The sequence below is a fragment of the Belonocnema kinseyi genome, chromosome 9 (genome assembly GCF_010883055.1).
Source record: "Belonocnema kinseyi isolate 2016_QV_RU_SX_M_011 chromosome 9, B_treatae_v1, whole genome shotgun sequence".
NCBI classification, from domain to species: domain Eukaryota; kingdom Metazoa; phylum Arthropoda; class Insecta; order Hymenoptera; family Cynipidae; genus Belonocnema; species Belonocnema kinseyi.
In genome coordinates, this window is record NC_046665.1 from 17,776,812 (window position 1) to 17,781,937 (window position 5,126).

At 28.2% G+C, this 5,126-nt stretch overlaps 2 protein-coding genes across 6 annotated transcripts in view; one reads left to right on the forward strand and one right to left on the reverse strand.

Annotated features, from left to right (window-relative positions):
- The window catches only part of LOC117180360, a 352,021-nt gene that overhangs the window by 308,765 nt on the left and 38,130 nt on the right, over nucleotides 1-5,126 (reverse strand). The gene's annotated exons all lie outside the window — the stretch shown is intronic.
- Nucleotides 298-5,126, forward strand: part of LOC117180361 — a 28,284-nt gene continuing 23,455 nt past the window's right edge. For 3 of the 5 annotated variants that reach the window (XM_033372819.1, XM_033372822.1, XM_033372823.1), the window contains exon 1: nucleotides 490-623. The gene's annotated coding sequence lies outside the window, so the exon portion shown is untranslated. Of the gene's footprint in view, nucleotides 345-489; nucleotides 820-5,126 lie in introns of those variants that run through there. The other 2 variants (XM_033372821.1, XM_033372820.1) reach the window with 2 other exon arrangements.

Here is a 5,126-nt window from a genome sequence, read left to right on the forward strand (position 1 = left end):
TTACTTACAAAAAAAGTTCTTAGGTTCAAAAAAACATTCAGTGAACTGAAAAACTGTGGTCGGTAATATAGGTATTTAGCTGTGTCACATGCCCTTAAGATTGTTTTTATCGCGTATGAACATTTCTGTGTTTCTTGTTCAAATTTCCTGCGCAGAATTTGCAATTCAAGATGGCCGACCCGCCTGTAACTTCCGATCAATCCCCGCGCCATAGTTAGGGAGCTTGTGGCTAGTCACCTCTTATTCCTATGTCCATGGGTGAGCGTACTTGCCATTGGCGCAAAATTTTCAACAACAAAAAATGGTAGGAACACGACAAAGAGTTTTTGGTTTCGTATTACCAGGTTCGTTATATAAACTTTGGTATAATTAAGTGCAATTATAATTTGGAAATATATACGTATAAATGTTACTGTTGAAGATTACTGAAAATTGTGTAAAATTGAGATTAACTAATTTTGAGAAACAACTAATTCTAAAAATAACAAAATATGTTAATGCAAGATTGAAAAAGATTCCTTTACTGAATATTATAAAATATGTAAAAGTATATATACTTTTATACAATATTTATAAAAAAGTTGTCAAACCCTATTGAGCAGCTACAAAGAGGCTGTTTCAATGTAAGAGTACACTTATTTTCATGTAAAATTTCGTACGCGAATACAAAATATAAATTTTTAAGGGTTTATGTTTCATGTGTATAAATTTCGAATGCGTGTACTTTAAAATATAATAATACGTTTTTAAACGAATACTTATGATAATTTTAACATTTCTTCATGTATCTTATATGATACCATCAAAGTTTTTCGATGAGTACGTAAGTTGTTTTGATGCTAATTTTATAAGAGTTAATTTTTCCTCTTAATACGTAGAGAGCTATCAGAATTCTATCAAAACTACGAGAAAATATGATTATTTAAGAAAACTCAATTTCGTCAAGAAGTGGGTTTAGCACCGTTTAGCTTTCCTGGCTTTATGTGTAAATAAACATATACCAACTTTATATATAAAGGGTGTTGCACCACCTGTGGGACAACGGGCAATAGTGGATAGACAAAAAAATAAGACAAAAATTCAAATACAAGAATGTTCTGCGGTCATTTTTTTTAGAAATTACAGAGCAACAAAGTTCCGTATAGGTGTGACGACGCGTGTAGTGTAAGTGCAGCTTTCGCTGGGACGCCGCCAACCTTCCTGACTCTAACCAGCACTTACACTACACGCGGCATCACACTACACGCGGCATCACACCTACACGGAACTTTGTTGCTCTGTAGTTACCAAACAAATGACCGCTTAACATTCTTGTATTTGAATTTTTGTCTTATTTTATTGTTGCCTATCCACCATTGCCCGTTGTCCCACAGGTGATGGGACACCCGGTATATACAAAACTTGTCATTAATTTTTTGCATGTTTCTTTTTTTTTAAATAAAAATATAATAAACCATCCAATTGTACATGGTGAATTCTTTCTTTCTCGGGGTTGAATATTACTCGAAAACGCGCATAAAATTCAAAATTCATTTGAGAATTAGTCACTTTGTACGAGATACGTTGGCACAAGAAACTGAACTTTGAACGCAGTTCCTTCAAAAATGAGATTTCGAGCAAATCGTTTCATCACAACATTTATTTTATTTATACATTATTATTCATGAGAGTGTAATGTAATCGTCTACATTTTCGATCTCTGGTTTCTAACGAAACTCTACGTTTCGGCACTCATAAAATTAAGGTTAAGTTCGTTAAGCAGATAATTCCAACCAAAATTCAAAAATTTAGAGGATTTTCAAAATTATCTGAATTTTTTTGTGAGTTTTAGAAATTTTTGTAAAATTTTCTGGTATACAGAAAAAAAGACTTGCAAATTATCCCAATGACATTTTTAAATTCGATAAAAACTCAAAAAGTTATATGCTTTTAAAATTTTTTTAAATTTGCAAAAAAGGTTTTTTTTTAATAGGTTAAGAAATATCAATCTAAATTTCTACTAGAAATAAAATATATGTATTAATATTAAATATATATTTCTTATCTTGATGAAGTTTTTTAATTGGACAAAAATTATCGGGCACGAAGCGCGATTTTCATAATGAGAATGTATGGTAATCGTCAGAGCCATAGGTGCTTTGAGAACCTTCTTTAAATACAAACCGAAAAAAATTTAGTTACAACTTATGGCTGAAATTCCTCAGAAGGTTAAAGCACAGTTCTCGATTTAAGTTATAATATTTATGATACATAAAAAGGCAACCTTGATTTTGATTCTGTTAAAAAAAAACTGACTTAAAAAAACATTTTTTAAACAAATAAACTTCCTGTTAATACTCAAAAATTTCTTTAAAATTATTATATGTTCATACTAGAAAAAGAATAATAATTTTTGGCAAATTAAAAATAAAAGTATTCGAAGGTGTAGATTTCGTGCAGAATTGGCACTTATATATATATATATATATTATATATAAAAGTATATATACTTTTATATATTTTATAATATTCATACTAAATTTTATATAGCAAACCTGATAATTCGAAACCAAAAACTCTGTCGTATTCCTGTCATTCTTTGTTGTTTAAAATTTCACGCCAATGGCAAGTACGCTGAGGCCGCTGCGCGGAAACATTTTCGCGGTGACAATTATACACCGGGTGCAAGAAATTTTTCAAAATCTAATATCTTTTTCAATTTTGAATAAAAAACATTAAAAGTTGACCAAAACAAACGCCAGCAAACGACCAACAAACGATTCCGCGAAGAATTTTTAGGAAATGTGAAAAATTAGAGCGCTAGGAAACATTTCTTTTGTGCTAGTGTGAAGTTCGCACCCAAAACTTTAAATATTAATAACTTTTGCAATTTTAACTAACAATCGTCGAAAGTTGACTAACAAACACCAACAAACGATTACCAAAAAGAAAAATTTCGATATTTCCAAATTAGAGAAAATTGGGGTGCTAACTTCACAAGGGTCCCTCAGAGATATCAATTTTAGTGAAAATATTAGTTTAGTGCCCTCGGTGACTATATAGTTGATATAGTGTCCCAGTTCATTCAATCTCACAGTTTTTATATTGCAAAACAAGTAAAAGTTTGGAAGGTTATAAATTGTATGAAGCTGGTTATGCGGTGAAAATGAAGTGCAAGCAGATATTCCCTTGAAGTATGGAATTTCTTTGTCTCTTTGTCCCTTTCTAAATTTTAAATCTATTATTTTCCTATTGCTTTATTTTCTCTTTAATGTTCTTTTCGAACATTGCAGCCTGTGACAATTCAAGTCGGGAAACCGGACTGACTGCCCCATGTCCCTCGAGATGGAGCTGGCGAGCCTTGCTCGGCAATCTATGTTTTATGTGTTGTTGAAAATACTTGTTCCAAACTTACAATTAATCTATACTATTTTTGGTTAAGAAATCATATATTTTGTTAAAAATTCGTCTCACTTTGTAGAAATTAAATTGTTTTATGGAAAATTAACACTTTTTGGTTAAAAATTAAATTTTTCGGTTGAAATATAAACCGTAATTATTTTTTGGTTGCAAAGTTGTTTTGTTGTAAATGCAACTGTATTGTTAAAAATTAAAATCATAATTTTTGGGTGGAAAATTCTATTATTCACTTACAGTTGAAGTACTTACTTAAAAAATTAATTTCTCTTATTAAGTATTCATAATTATAGTTGAAAATTCAACTATTGGCCTTCAAATTAAATTTTTTGTTAAAAATTTTATTTTTTTGTTAAAATTGCATCTTTGAGCGTTAAAAGTCTACTATTTGATAGAAAGTTAAACTATTTGGTCAACAATTAAAATTTTGGTTGAAAAATCATATCTTTGGGTTAAAAATTCAGCTTTTTTTGTAGATGATACTCTTTTTGACTTTAAAATTAAATAATTTTATTGAAAGTTCATATATTTTTTTGGAAATTGACCTTGTTTGGTAGAAATTTAAACTTTTTAGTTGAAAATGTATCATTTTTGGTTAAAAATTTAACTATTTGGTTCAAAGTTTAACTCTTTCATTGAAAACTCATCATTTTGGTTAAAAATTTAACTATGTGGTTAAAAGTTTAACTCTTTAATTGAAAACTCATATTTTTCGCTGAAAATAATCAACTTTTTGTAGATAATTCGTTTTTTTGAGTTTAAAATTAAATAATTTTGTTGAAAATTCATGTATTTTGTTTGAAATTTGTCTTTTGTAGATCATTAAAATGGAATAGTTCAATTTCCAGATAAAAGCTGTAATAAAAAATTGAATTGAACAAGGAAAAAAACGAATTTTCAACAAAATTGTTAAATTTTGAAGGGAAAAGGTGAATTTTTGACCAAGAAGATTAATGTTCTATAAAAAAAAGATTTTCAAAGTTGAATTTCTTAACCGAAAATATGAGCTTCCAATCAAAGAGTTAAACTTTCAACCAAATAGTTAAATTTTCAACCATAATTATAAAAACTTGTTAAAAAAAACGTATTTTTTTTACAAAGTAGTTCAACTCGTAGTGAAATAATTGACTTTTAAACCCAAGAAGATGTACAGTTCATATTTTAACCAAACAATTGCATTTTTGACCAAAAATGAATCATTTTCAACCAAAAAGATTGAATTTCTACTAAAAAAGGTCAATAAAATTTTAATAAATTTTTTTATTTTAAAGTCAATATAGTTGCATTCACAAAAAAACGACTTTGCAACCAAAAAATATTTACAGTTGATAATTCAACCGAAAAATGTAATTTTTAATCAAAAAGTATAAATTTTCCATAAAGCAATTTCATTTCTACAAAGAAAGACGAATTGTTAACAAAATACATGATTTTTTAACCAAAAATGGTATTGATTGATTGTCAGTTTCAAAAATGTATTTTCAACGAAAGAGATGAACCTTCAAATAAAAGCAATTAAAATTTTAACAAAGTAGTTGAACTTTTGATAGAAAAGAGGGCTTTTTTACAAAATAGTTACATTTTTAACAAAATAATTAATTCTTAAATCAAATAATTGAGTTTTTATCCAAACGATATGAATTCCAAAATCACAAATTTCTTTAATTTCTTTCAAATGCGGATCAAGATTTAAAGAAGACTATTATAACATAATTATAATATTATCATTA